This window comes from Muntiacus reevesi, chromosome 3 (assembly GCF_963930625.1).
Source record: "Muntiacus reevesi chromosome 3, mMunRee1.1, whole genome shotgun sequence".
NCBI lineage: Eukaryota > Metazoa > Chordata > Mammalia > Artiodactyla > Cervidae > Muntiacus > Muntiacus reevesi.
This window is the reverse complement of record NC_089251.1, coordinates 91,823,286-91,838,568: the sequence shown is the minus strand read 5'-3', so window position 1 is coordinate 91,838,568 and position 15,283 is coordinate 91,823,286. Positions and strand designations below refer to the sequence as shown.

At 39.9% G+C, this 15,283-nt stretch overlaps 1 pseudogene; it reads right to left on the bottom strand.

The window, feature by feature from the left end:
* Positions 1–297: 297 nt before the first annotated feature.
* Positions 298–615, bottom strand: LOC136163543 (large ribosomal subunit protein eL33 pseudogene; annotated as a pseudogene).
* Positions 616–15,283: the final 14,668 nt, after the last annotated feature.

Genomic DNA, 15,283 nt, shown 5'->3' with positions numbered 1-15,283 from the left:
AATTTGATTTGCTAATATTTTGTTGAGGATCTATGTTCATCAGGGATATTGGCATGTAATCTTTTTTTCTTGTGGAATCCTTGTCTTATTTTGACATCAGGATAATGCTGGCCTCGTAAAATGAGATTGGAATAGTCCTTCCTCTTCTGTTTTGTGACAAGTTTGAGAAATACTGGTGCTAATTCTTTGAATGTTTGGTTGAATTTACCAGTGAAAACATTTGGCCCTGGACTTTCTTTTGTTGAGAGATTTGTTTGTTTTTTTTAAATCCACAACTTTATTCATTTTTCAATAAATTTAAATCTTTGAAGGAAAAAGTATCACATGAATCCTTTGTCCAATGACCTTAGCACAAAAGTTGCTTCAGACTTTGGCATGAACTCTGCCACTGTTCCTGAGTGTGAGTTATCTTTTCCCAGATAACTCTGATTTTGTTGGATTTTCTGTGTTGTTCTTTGCTTTGTACACATAAGCACATCTCTTGCATAGATAGAATTCAATTTTATCTTGGACATACACACCTTCAATTTTCAGGAAAGCTGTGTGCTCCCTCTGGTTCCATAGACCCTGATTAAAACCAGCAACAATAGCCTTGGACCACAGCCTTCCAGACATATTTATTGTTTTAGAAGTCCTGTTCCCAGCAGGCCGAAGTTCAGGGGACCAGCACCATCGGTCCCATATCTCCTCAATCCTGTCCTCTCTGTTGCTGGAATCCATAGAAATCAATAGCTGGTAGAGCCTTGGAGCTGCACCAGTGTCTCAACAGGAGCAAATGGTTGAGCCTCAAGAGATTTTTTTATTAATCATTCAACCTCCTTACTAGTAATTACCCTGTTCATATTTTCTATTGCATCATGGTTCAGTCCTGACAGATTGTTGTTTTTAGGAATTTATTCATTTCTTCTAGGTTGTTCGACTTGTTGGAGTGTAATTGTTAGTAGTAGTCTCTTATGATTCTTTGTATTTCGTATATTTGAATCACCACGAGTAAGACAAGTAAACTGCAGACTAATATCAGCGTATTTGATCACAAGTAGGGCAATTGTCAGTTATATGTCTCTCTAAATGGTGAACAACAACCTCTGATTAAGTTCAAAACAAGAGAAAGTCCAGTCACCCCTGGTTTTATATGGTAGCTACTTTCTTAGAAATGAAAAAAAGAAGAAATGAAAATCTATGGAAATCTCAAGGTACAGCAAATATATGCAAAAAATAATTGATGTGTTTGTATTAAATAGAGTTGATATCCTGAATCAAATCACTAAAAATGACTTCATAACTGTCCAGGAGGACATTAAGAGTGAAATAGAACACAGATGAAGTTGACAAATAAAAAGGCAATATTTGAGACATATTGATACGAAAAATATATTTGTTGCTTATCTGAAATTTGAAATTCAACTGAGTGGCCTTATTTTATCTGGCAACCCTAGATCTATGGCAGTTTTTGTTTTATGCGACTGTTCGGCAAGTCAGCTAGCATTTTTGTCCCCCATATACTATATACTATCAGGCCACTTCATTTCTCTACATTCACAACACTCTGTCACCAAATGTGTGAGGTTCTCCCTCACACCTACTAATTTCTCCAACACCAACTAGGCATACTACAATTCAGTTTTGACACTAAGTACTCAGAGTTAGTGCAGATCCCACAGGTTAATATCTCAGTCTTACGAGACTGCCCCCAGTTTCAACACCAATCACAAGTCCTAGGTTGTCACCTCTACTCCTGATCAAATTGGGATTTCCACAACCCCCTGGTCAGGTTTGATAATTTTCTGTAGCGGCTCACAAAACTTGGAGAAACATTAGCTGACATTTAAAGGTTTATTTTTTAGAGTATGATAAGGGATACAGACAAACAGCAAGATGAAGAAGTGCATAAAGTGAATTCTGGAAGGGTTCTGAGCACTGGAGCTTCTGTCCCCAAGGAATTTGGGATGCACTACCCTCCCAACACTTGGAGAACGGAATGGCTACCCACTCCAGTATTCTTGCCTGGAGAATTCCAAGAACAGAGGAGCCTGGAGGATTACATCCATAAGCTACAGTCCATGGGGTAGGACACAGCTGAGCAACTAACACACACGCACAGCTTCCCAGCACCTCAATGTGTTTGCCAACCCAGAAACATTCTGAGCACTATAGTATGGGAATTTTTATAGCAACTTCAGCATGTAGACATGATTGATTATTAATTCAATCTCTAACCTCTTCTCTCCCCAGAAGATAGGCGGTGAGGAAATTTCCAAGCCTCTAATCACGACTTGGACCTTCTGGTGACCAGAAGTGAGTAAGACACTCCTAGCATGCAATGGCACCCCACTCCGGTACCTTCACCTGGAAAATCCCATGGACGGAGGAGCCTGGTGGGCTGCAGTCCATGGGGTCGCTAAGAGTCCGACACGACTGAGCGACTTTACTTTCACGCATTGGAGAAGGAAATGGCAACCCACTCCAGTGTTCTTGCCTGGAGAATCCCAGGGATGGGGAGCCTGATGGGCTGCCGTCTATGGGGTCGCACAGAATCAGACACGACTGAAGCAGCGCAGCAGAGCAGCAGCAGCAGCATGCTTATTATTCAGGAAATTGAAAAGGTTTTTGGAGCTTTGTGTCAGGAACCAGGAGCAAAGACCAAATATGTATTTCTCTTTTTATGTAACAGAATCCCAATAACTCTTTTAAAAATCCTCACAACTTCCAAAATGCCTTTTATGGGATCTGTCCCTATTGAGAACCACTGTCCTACAGTGAAGATCACCAGAAAAATCCTACATATGCACAAAGAGCCATGATTAACTTTTTGGTGATTGAATCAAACCTTAACAAACAGCTAAAGATTCACAGACACTTGAAAAAGATCCTCAAAGTGAAAAACAATGATGAGAACAAGTGGAATTCTAGAAATAAAAAACAGAAAATTGAGAAAGGAAGATATTCTTCAAGCAAATAATTTATGAACAATCCTTTGTACCAAAAGACTTGAGTTTCAAGATTAAAAGACCTCATTGACTGGCAGTACAAAGGATACACTCCACATCATGATAACATTTCAGAACACCAGGGATGAATAGAGGTTTCTAAAGTAAAAGAAAAAGTATATTAAAATAAAAAGAAGGACCATTCCTCTGCTGTAATATAGGGAACTAGAAAATATGGAAGAATGTGTTCAAAATTCTAAGGGAAAAAAAAAAACATTTTCAGTCCATTCTATACCCAGTTGAATTATCTATCAGCTATGAAGATAAAGGAAAATTCATACTTGAAAAGTTTGAAAAGACTTTTCTCCCATGTATTTTTTTTTCTCAAGAAGCTATTTGAAAATGTGATCCATGAAAAATTAGGGAGTTAGTAAACCCCAAAAGAGAAAGTCATGTCATATAGGTATCAGACTCAGACACAGGCAATTTCCAGGTTTATGAAGGGAAGTTCCAGAGCTGTAGCTACATAACTGGCCCAGAGAGTAAGACATTTGCTTGGATCAAGATAATGGAGGCAGAAAAGTTGTCTGAAAGTTATCTGAGAAGTTATCTGATACATTTAACTGTGTGAACAATTGTGTTAAGAATCCGACCATTAGAACCAAGACATTTAAGCAAAAAAGAGGGCAGAGGGGCAGAGAAGCAATTATTAACCTTAATAATATAAAAATGTTTATAGGAAAGGTGGAATAAATAGTTTTTGGCTTTTCAATGAACAGTATTTATATAGTCATAATACTGGAAATGAATTTAACCAAGAATCTGAGTACTGGCAAAAAGAAGGAAGTAGAAAGAAGGCAATATCCATTTAGCTCATGAGAAAGCCCATAGTTAAGTCTTCCAACCAATTACATATATGCATATCCATAGAAAAATAAGCAGTAAAGAAAAGAAGGAACTAAAAATAGTTTTAAAGTTTAACTGGACAAGGGTAGCTGTTTTTCCTTATGAGACTTTTGGAATAGTTTAATATTTAAAGCTATATGTTTCTAGATAAAAGCAAACATTAATTTCAAGAAATTAATATGGCTGTGGTAGAAGTAGTCTGGAGGACTTCCCTGGTGGTCCAGTGGTTAAGAATCCCCCTGTCAATGCAGGGAGCATGGGTTCCTTCCCTAGTCTGGGGAGGACTTCCCACATGCCTTGGGACAACTGAGCCTGTGCAGAACTCTGAGCACAAGCTCTGGAGACCACAGGCTGCAACCACTGAGCCTGCTCGCCGCGGCTGGAGAAAGGCTGTGCACAGCAGCCGCCAAAATAAAATAATTTTTTTTTTAAAAAGTAATCTGGAAACATTTTTTTGTTTTGTTCTGTGTGGGCTTTTGGTTTTTGTTTCCTTTTTCTGTGCTGGTCTTGGTCTGTGCTTTCTCTAGTTTTGGTGGCTGGGGTGGGCAGCGGGGAGCTACTCTTCCTTGAGGTGTGCAGGCTTCCGATTGCAATGGCTTCTCCTCTTGGGGAGCACAGGCTCCAGACTCAGGGGCTCAGCAGTTGCAGTACACAGGCTTCGCTGCTCCTCAGCACGTGGAGTTTTCCCAGACCAGGGATTGAACCAGTGTCCCCTGCTTTGGCAGCTGGATTGTTCACCACTGGACCACCAGAGAAGTCCTGGAAACTTTTGAAAGTAGTAGAATCTGCTGCATTCTGACAGTAAATTTATTCATTAAGCTACTCTCTGTCTCGTGATGGGGCAAAATAGATCAGCCTCTTTAAATATGGAAATCAATGACTCCTGTTTAGAAAAGGACCGCAGGGAAGGGGTTTGGAAGAACCCTGCTGTACACACCCCCGCTATGACCATAATCTTGCTCTCTTATTCACTGCTTTGACAAGTCACCAGGAGCAGAAAACTGCTTTCTTTACCACATAGAGCAACAAGAAAGAAACGAGTGGTTTGATAACAAGGACTGATAAATGTGTCACTCAGAGGAAGCCTGGGCCTCCCAAAAGTTATAAATCACAACTTTGGTGACACTTATCAGAGTTCCTGAAGTTGCAACTGGGACACGGAGAAACCACAAAAGACTAGTGTTTTTTTCAAACACAAAGAAAGACCTGGAGTCAGTTTAAACAAAGATTCCCATCTATTGAAGCAAATTGGTAAGAAAAAAGTCTACGAGGTGTGTCTACCTCTTCAAATCTTGCTCTAAATTGCAGGTTGCCTTTCATGCATGAGATTAGAGATTTAAGATTTAAGAAATTGTCCAATTGCTGTTCAGTTTTAATGGAGGAGTTTTGTTTTGGTAGGGAAAAAAACATACAAATGGACTGAATGGGGTGCTATAGTTTGTGATTCAGTTAGCCATACTTAGGAAAAACCTGTCTGCCATGATTCAAATGGGTGGCAGCTCTACCTGGTCTACAGAACTGGTGTGCAAAAAGACACATCATCTTATGGCCTCACCATCCTGTTTCTGGGACTTCATGAGAAATGGTACTTTCCTTTTGGGGCCTATAGGCCACCTAGGCCACCTCAAGCCAGATCTGAAGATTTGTACATGGTTCATCACAAATTCTGGTTGAGGGACTGACATTGTTTTGATTCCAAAACAAGAATGGACTATATCGCAGTGTGCTTTAATAAATATTCCATTAAGAAACTTTGAATTTTTAATAAGAGAAGTTGAAAAACCTATGAATTAGAGATTTCAGGCCATCATTTCTGAAAAGGTTTTTACCAAGTTTTGGTTGGTTTTTCATTACATATTTATTAAGTAGACCCTAAAGATGAAAAGATAGACACAGGACACAAGCAGTATGTGTGAGTGTACTGTTGGGGCCCAGGGCAGGCCACCCCAGAATATGTCTCAATGGCATATTATTTTTGAACTAAAGTTACTTAAGAAATGGATTATGCAAGAGGGACACTTGACCTTTCTTTCTGTCTCCCTGAAAGTAGGAAGTAAATCTCCCATATGAAAAGTGCCCTCCCTATACTAAGAGGCAGAAAGTGAAAGTGAAGTCACCCAGTCGTGTCCGACTCTTTGTGACCCCGTGGACTGCAGCCCACCAGGCTCCTCCATCCATGGAGGATCCATCCTCCAGGCAAGAGTACTGGAGTAGGTTGCCATTTCCTTCTCCAAAAGGTAGGACATCCTTATGATTGGAGACAGGGAATTCAAAGCCAAGAAGCCTATGTAGACAAACTTTATTACTTATTTACTAATCTTCCACCCAAACCCAAACTTTGCTTAAATTCCTAACTAATTAAGCACCCAAACCTAAGTTTCTTCCTCCTGCCAATTCCTCTCAAATTTATTGTTTCTTTTCTAAAAAGTATAAAAGCTGTCTTCTTTGGCTACTTCTTAGGTTCCATTTCAATGAGACCTCCGTGAAAATGAATTAAATTCATCTCTTCTTCTGTTAATCTCTCTTGTGTCAATTTTATTATTAGTTCAGCCCCAAGAACTCAAGAAGGATAGAGGGGGAAACTTCCTTCTTCCTGATGGTACCCTGGGTAGAAGGAGCAGCTTTAAATTCTCAGAGGTGTCTGACACAGGTCTCGGCATCCTTTTGGGATGTAGAAACCACCATCTCAAACTGCAGAGTTCTCAGCTCTCCAGGTAAGCTCTGGCAAAGTTTCCCTTCATGATTGATGAAATACGGAGTTTTCCTGGACTCTGGCTACAGAAGTCTGCCTGTTAATCAGGAAATAGTCACTCGGGGCATCGTGGCTAAGATAGGATGTCAGCGCAGAGCGGTCCACACCAGCAATCCTTGCACAGTCGTGGTGGGCTTCCTGAGGATAAGAACACAGGAGAAGGAAAGCTCCGCCTCATTGCCCCTGTTTCCTGCCTTTCAACTTCCTCCAGTAGTAAAATGCTAGCCACACAACCTCCCCACTCTTCAAGAAACCAAACACTACTTAATTACTGCAGATACTAGCTACCATTCATGGAGTGGTTACTATGTGCCAGGCACATGCCTCATTTCCCTGTAACAACCTCACAAGAAGAGAGGTGCCATTTTCCAGATGAGGAAGCAGAGGCTTTAAGAGGTAGTAACATGCCGACGATCATGTAGTGCTGGCATTCAAATTTACACAGTTTGAGCAGATATTCTATTTCTATTTATTTTTGTATAAATAAACTTGAGTTGGATTTTTTGTCACTTACAACCAAAAAGTGTTATCCAGTAGGGATGATTAACGTGACAATGTACATCAACCATTGGAGAAGGCGATGGCACCCCACTCCAGTACTCTCGCCTGGAAAATCCCATGGACGGAGGAGCCTGGTAGGCTGCAGTCCATGGGGTCGCTAGGAGTCAGACACGACTGAGCGACTTCACTTTCCCTTTTCACTTTCATGCATTGGAGAAGGAAATGGCAACCCACTCCAGTGTTCTTGCCTGGAGAATCCCAGGGACGGGGGAGCCTGGGGGGCTGCCGTCTATGGGGTCGCACAGAGTCGGACACGACTGAAGCCACTTAGCAGCAGCAGCAGTACATCAACCGTGGCAAAACATGAAACCACCAGGCCCCAAGAAAGGCATTAGTTCTTCTGGAACTGGAGCTTCACATGCTCCTTGGCTTCATTCCTTATTTCTATTCTTGCTTTCTTCCACTGAATGGTTGATGGTATGTTAGAGTAGGGGGATTCTTTCTGAGATTTCAAGTAATTTTTAATTTAGTCTAATATTTGTCTTTTTATTTTTCTACACTGAATATGTATTTCTTACATATTTCTTAAAAGTATGAGGAAAACAAAATCAAAATGAACTTCTGAATGCTAATTATTCATTACCACTTAATTGCTCATGATCTCAGAAATATATATATATAGTATATATATATATATATATATAAATATATACATCCCTCTACATGCCAAGAGAGTGGATTTAAATGTGGCTGGATAAAATGTTGAAATGTCCATTATTTTTCTCTCTCTCATTTTCTCTTTCCCTTTTTCTTTCACCCCAATTTAAGGGGTAGCCTGCTCTACTTCAAGGGAGGTATGTGATAGGACAGAAAATAAAAATAGTACGCAAAATACTTTCCTTTCTGGCTTTTATTTCCAAAAAGGTAATGGAATTGTAAATGGAAGCAGAATATGTGGAAGAACCATGAACAGAAAATGATCTCCTCAATACTAAGAAAAGACTCACCAGGGAGAAGAGTAGCAAGTTGATAGTCTCAGAGTAATGACACCAAAGATTAAGCTTTTTTTCCCTAATATTACATAATTATATAAAAATTTTAAAACAACTTTTTTAGTAATTCATACACCAATGAATATAAAAGTAGAGGTGGAAAGTACCGACATAGGACAATATTTAACATCGACAAGAGTTGCCTAAACAGGCACCTCCACCAAAAACTTGAGAAAGTCTGAAGTGAGGAAAAAGTCATTGAATCAAGGATCTGGAGTTATTCCTACTTTGAAGCCACTCCTTTAATTTTAAAGCTCTCTAGAAACAGAGATGAAACAAGGAGTAAAGTTCTGTGGAGATATTTTTAGTACCCTGCTTTCTTAAAAGCTTAAGGGAATTGGCACGTTCATATTTTTTACGTGTAAATGGTCTGTCCTGGTTTCTGCTTTTCAGCTTCTGGATGTCATTCACCGAGGATCAGTGAGCTGGATGTTCCATAGGTGTGATCCAAAATTCTTCCCTACCAGCCTTTTCCCTTCCATCCGGGGATTAGCCCAGGCCCATGGGTAAATCACATCTTTCTGCCAGGTAAATAGCCCACTGCTCAAACCCAGAAAAGGCTGCAGGGCTGGGAGTTGGGAGTAAAGAAAGGGCAAGATCTTACCACCTGATTCAGTTTTCTGGTTGTTTCAATTTTTTCTTAAATAAACTTTTTATTCTGAAATAATTTTAGATGTACCAAAAAAATTTCAAATATAGAGAATTAGTATATACCTTTCATCCAGTTTTACCTAATGTTAACATTTTATAGTACATGATATATTTGTCAAAGCTAAGAAAATAGTATTAGCACATTTTGATTGAATAGACTTTATTCAGATTTTACCAGCTTTCCCTCTAATGTCATTTTTCTGTTCCAGGATCCAATTCAGGATACCATATTGCAATTTGTAATTCATTATTTTAAATTTTATTTGTATAAAATTGACACATATTCATGGTTTAAAAAGTCAAAAGATTGTATACCACTTAAAACAAAGAAAAGCAATCTGCCCAAACGTTCCTCACCTCAAGTTCCTTTCTCCCAAAGGTAAACAATTTTATATTTCTCTCCCTTTCATCCTCCCTCCTTTCAATCCAGTCACACTGACCTCTGGACTGTTCCTTGTACGTGCCAAGCTTACTTTCATTCTAAGGCCAAGTCTTTACTCAAGTATCTTCTTCCCAAAGAACTCGACCATGACCACCCTGTTTAAAACTGTAACACCCATACACTCCCAATCACTCTTACTTTCCTTTCTTCTTTCCTTTTTCCTACAACACTGTTGTTTATTATGCACATTGTTTATTATCTCTCTCTACTAGAAGATAAACTCTATGGAGGCAGAAATATTGTCACTGATGAATTTTAAACACTTAGAACACTGCTTGGCATGCAACAGTCACTCAAATCTTTGTTCAATAATTGAAAGAATAAATGAATATTGAGAGAAAAGGAAGCAAGTAGGGAGGTATAAGCTTGTTTCTCCTCCAGTTCTGCAATATTCTTCTTGTTCCCATGTTGGCAGAGACTAACATGGAACCAGCTGGCAAGGGAAAATTGTGGTGTGCAGGGGTCTAGTCCCAGCATTACAGAGCAAATTGCAGAAGGGTGGGTTTGAAGCTGAGACACAAGCATGTAATACTAACTGGCATGTATACACAAATACACACACACACACATTTATCTTGCCCTAATGCTTACAATATAGTGTACATTTCTATTTTTGGTTAAGTCAATGTTTATCACATGTTATGGTTAGTATATACTATTGTTTACAGCTGAGTCATGTACTGTGCATGATAACATTTCCTTTCTTATACAATGTTCTTTTTCTTGAATTTAATAATTGCCTTATCTTTCTGTGTCTCAATTTTATCCCCAAAATTCTTACATAGAACTATATAAAACTCTTCTCAAAACAAACACATCAAGAGTCTATGAGCTCAATTCTTTTCTTGACCACATCCTTCTGGTCCTCCTACCGTATGTTTTCATTTATTTAGTTTCTTTATTTCTATGGTTAAGTCTTCCCATATTCCATAAGAGCCTGTGTGTTTGTGTGTGTGTGTGTGTGTGTGTGTGTGTGAGAGAGAGAGAGAGAGAGAGAGGCTTTTAATAAAATAGTCCACAAAATCAAATATATCAGATTATTAGTACCTTATTAGTACCTATTAGATCATTAGTACCTTAAATTTCTTTCCTCCCAGAGCCCTATACTCTGCTCCAGGTTGGCTGTTTCTTCTTGAGGCCTGTTTCTTGGCTGTTGTGCCGAAACTTTCCCTCTCTAGCATCCTGAATGTCTTCTCACTTATGTTGAATCCTCTATATTTTAAATTCTAGGCTTCTTCTTGGTTTAATTGTTTTCTGAGACTCACATCTTGCAGTATCTTCCTGAGAAAGTATGGCATGGGAGATAAGTGTTTGTCTGAATTGGCCTAGTCTCAGTCTTGATAGATAGTTTGTCTGGATAAGAAATTTTAAGTTGAAAACTATTTTCCTCAGAATACTGAAGGTAATGCAATTTTTCAAGTTGCAGTTGAAACGTCCTATGTTATTCCACCTCCCAGTCCTTAATATGTAAACTATTTTCCTTTCTTGTACTCCTTGCCAGAAAAGCTTTGGTTGGTTGTTTGGTTGGTTGTGTCTCTGATGATCATGACTATTTACTCATATGTGAAAACAAGAAACCAAAAGGCTAATCAGTGTATATGGATGGAGCATGTTGAAAACTAGCCAGTTTTTTTTTTTTTTTTTTAATAAATCCATTCTGTCAGTATTTCTCTTTGGACTGGTCAGTTTATCCAGACAGAAATAATTTAGTTTTTTATTTTAGGTATTCCTGATGATTGGAGAGCCTGCTAAGTATATGAATTCTCACTTATTGGCACTCTTCTCAATATGGCACTCTGCTCTGCCCTCTGCTGTACCCGAGTTCTCAACTCCAGAGCTTCTTTGCCACAGACTCTACAGAAAATATATTTGCTCCAGTTCCCTGTCAATCAATAATTGCTTGGTTGTGTGTAGTAGGGAAAAGGATGTGAAGCCGAAGGGCTTTATTCAGTCCTCTTGTTTGAAGTCATACCCTGAACCATTTCTTGTTTTCTATGACTGTGTGTCCCTGAGCATATCATGTTGAGGCCTCCATTTTTTCCTCTGAACGCTGAGGACCTTTGAGACACACGTGTTCTTTAAGATCTTCTCAGCCCTGGACTTCTCAGCCCTAGCCTATGAACCTTCACAAGGTAGAGCTCCCTGCCTAGCAAGTAGCACAGATAAGAATACATAGGAGGTCAAGAAAGGGGTGGTAACAGTAAGAGAGAGTTGTAGGGAGACATCAAAGAAAAGACGGGACTTGAGAAGGACTAGAGACGGATGGAGAAGTAGGTCAGGAGAGAGAACCTCCTCAGGTGGTCCAACAGGAAGATATATTGGGGCAGAATTGTCAGCAATTTTGGAGCCTGGTAAATAGACAGAGGATTCTAGAGGACTGTGAAGTTGGAGAGTAAATTTTGATCAGATTGTGAGGAATTTGACTCTCTTCTCTAAATCAGTTGTTCTGATGACTAAAATTATCTGGAGAGCTTTGGAAAAAATGCTAGACCTTATAAATCAAAATGTTAGAGAGTCGAGCCCAAACACCTGTATTTCTTTCAACTTGCCACTTGACTCTGCCAAACCAGGAAGTTCTGGAACCACTTCTTCAGGCAGTGGGCCATGGATAATTTGTAATCAAGAATCATGATTGGGGATTCTAGAAAAGATGAATTTGATGAACCATATGCAGGGTAGGCTGGAGTTGAGGAACAGGAGACAAGGAATCATTGGAAACAATTTCAATTCCCCCGGCAGAGGGTCACAAGGGCCTACAGAAGGGAGGTGGGTAGGGAGAAAGAAAAAAGGGAGTGTGCCAATTCATCTGTTACGGTAAACTATGTCCACTTCCCACCCCAATTCACATGTTGATGTCCTAACCCCTGGTACCTCAGAATGTGACCTCATTTGGAATTAGGGTCATTGCAGATGTAATTAGTTAAGTCAGGATGGTATTATTAGGGTGGGGCCTAATCTAACATGATGTGTTCTTATAAAAGGGAGAAATTTGGTCACTGGCACAGACTCATATTGAGGGAAGATGGTGTGAAGAGAAATAGGGAAAAGATGGCTAATTACAGGAGAGAGGCCTAGAACACATTCTTCCTTCAGCCCTTGTAAGGAACCAATCCTGCCAACACCATGATCTTGGTCTTTTAGCTTCCAAAACTATGAGACAGTAAATTTCTGTTTAAGCCACCCAGTTTGTTTTACTTGGTTATGGCAGTGCTAGCGAAGTAAAATACACTATCTTTTCTGAAACATATTCCTGAATTCAAGAAACCTCTTCTTCACTTTTTCATGAGCAGTGATTCCCCAAAGCCATATGCAGAGAGTGCTAGAAGCAGTGGCTCCATGTACAAGATCCTCTTCTACCTGAAGAGTGAATGGGGTGGCTTTTCTGGGTCATTGGTCAGTTGTTCCCAGAACCCACCGGAAAAGTCAAAGAACCAACTCTAGTGATTGGAAATTGCTGGGCAGAAATGCCCATTCTCCCCACCTGAGAAAGTAACCAGTGCCAAGAACCTCAGACAGTGAGTAAACCACAGAGGCGAAAGGAAACTCATCTCTGTGGAGCCATTAACATCTCACTGGTGGCTCATCTAGAAAGCATCAGAGTTGCAAAGGTGGAACAACCTACAAAAAAAGGTAAACCCTGGCTCTGTAATTTTATACCTTGGCCTTTGCTGAAATAACTATCCCCCTTGGCTAGACAAAGAATTTCCAAGAACTCTATATATCAAGGTCAATGGCATGATGATGAGGGACAGGCAAGTCTACCAGAGAGATGGTGGCCTCCAGCCAATCAGTGCTGCCATTGCTAACATCGTTGGCCCCCTCGGCCCTTTTACCTGCCAGCGCTCTCAACACCAACCCTCGCTGTAGGTCATTGGACATCTGCTCTCTTCAGAGCTGCCAAGTCTTGCTAGAGAAAGTATCACAACCATTCCGCAGGACCTGCTAAACATTCCCACTTCCCAACCACATCTGGGTGCTCCGTGCTTTCATAGCTATCCACCTGAAATTGGCTTCCTGTTGCTTCTCTCCCAGATCTTGCACCATGGGAATATCATCAGCAAAATCCATACTGTGGACTTCTTCAGAAAATAAATTCCAGGAACAACAGAAGAGGTAAAGAGGTAGCTTTGAAAAGATTTAGGAGCTAGAGTAACTATGGGTGGGTAAACTATGGATCCCAATTTAAATAAACTAAAAAAAAAATTATTAGAAGACAATTGACAAATTGTAAACGCTGAATATTTAGTAATCTAAGGAATTATTGATGGTTTCTAAGTGTGATAATGTTTATGTTTAAAGGGCATTTATTTTAGAGATACCTGTTGAAATATTTATAGGTGATATGGCTGCTTCAAAGTAACAAAGTGGGAGGAGCATGTGGGGGTATATATGAAACAGATTGGCCATGTACTAGTAATTGTTGAAGCTGAGTGAATCAGGTTCACTAAAGTATTTTCTCAACTTTTGTGAATGCATGGAAGTTTTCCATCATTAAATGCTTTTTTAAAAAAGAAGATTCGTCTATACCACATTCAAAATTCATTAAAAATGAATTTCAACTTTTGCTTCAGTTTTTCAAAGAAGTACACAAGGAATCACATTGTTTGAGACATGGCAAATATCAGCACAAAAATCTAAAGACTTTTGTGTCTCCTCCAAGTCCCACTAACTCAGGCCATGTCTCTCTTCTCTGATTCCCTCTCAAACTTCCTGCCCTACCTGGGCTCATCTGCCTTTTTCACCACCCGTTCACTCTTGCCTCTTCCTGCCCTCTTCCTGATCTTTCCTGATCCTTCATGCAAGTAGCTCCAAGCCCTTTTTAATCTAGTCTTCTGAACTTCCAATTCTCACTGCTACATGTCACCCTGCTTAGCTCAACAAGAGCAGAAGAACCTGACAGAAAATGAAAAAAAGCACTCCAATATATGTTAATATTTTATTCATGTAAAAAAGGAGTGAAGACTAAATAAGATTAGGATCATGTTATATATAGTTTTTTGTCCTCTCTCTCAATCTTATTTTATCTATGTATTTATTGCTTAATATTATAAGCACTTTCCCAAATCCTTGAGTATTCTTAGGAAACCTGGATTTTTTCATGCCCACAGAATATTCCACCGTATGTATTTATCTCATTTTTTTGTTAGATCCAGTGATCCCTTAGTTGCCAAAGCATTCAGTCCTCTTTCTCTTTGAATTTCTACAGCACATGGCACTACTGATCATCCTTCTGCCTTGAAAATGCCTTCCATTTGCTTTTGTAAAGTCCCCTTGGTCTCACTGAAGCCAGGGAGGCTTTACTTCAAGTCAGGGAGAGAGGCTTTATCCTAGCTGTTGGAAAAGATTGGCTTTGAAAGACAAACTTCTATTCATTATCACTGTTAGCAGTTTTCTAGGACTGCCATAACAGAATACCACAGACTGGGAGGCATCAACAACACAAATGCCTTTCATAATTCTGGAGGCTAGAAGGCTGACATCAAGGGGTCATCAGGGGTGTTTTCTCCAAAAGCCTCTTTCCCTGGCCCTATACCCTCAGCCCTAACCTCTTTCCAGGGTCCCAGACCTGCATCTCCCCTGCCTAATGTGCATGACCACCAAAACATAGTCCAATATAGAATCACCAACTCCACTGACCAACCCAAGGGAGCCATCTTTAACTAGCTCTGCTTGCCTCGTCATGCCTGCCAATGTTGCTGCCACTTCCTCGGGGTTCAGCTTGATGTCTCAGAGTCACTGTCCACTCTTTCCTTTATGTTCCACTTCACCAAGTGACAAGCCCTACAGAAATCTTTCTGACATATTTCCCACAACAGTTTCTTATGTCTCATTCTCATTGCTCCATTCAGACTTTGAATTTTCATCTCCCACTTGCATTCACCACCTGCTTGATCTTTTACCTTCTATTTCTGTTTTCTCCAATCTAGCTTACATCCAACCGCCATATTAATCTTCCTAAAGTTTGGCTTTCATGGCATGGCTTACCTGTTCAATAATCTTCAGCAGCTCCACATTACTTACCAAACTGAGTTTTGACATTTAAGGCCCAATT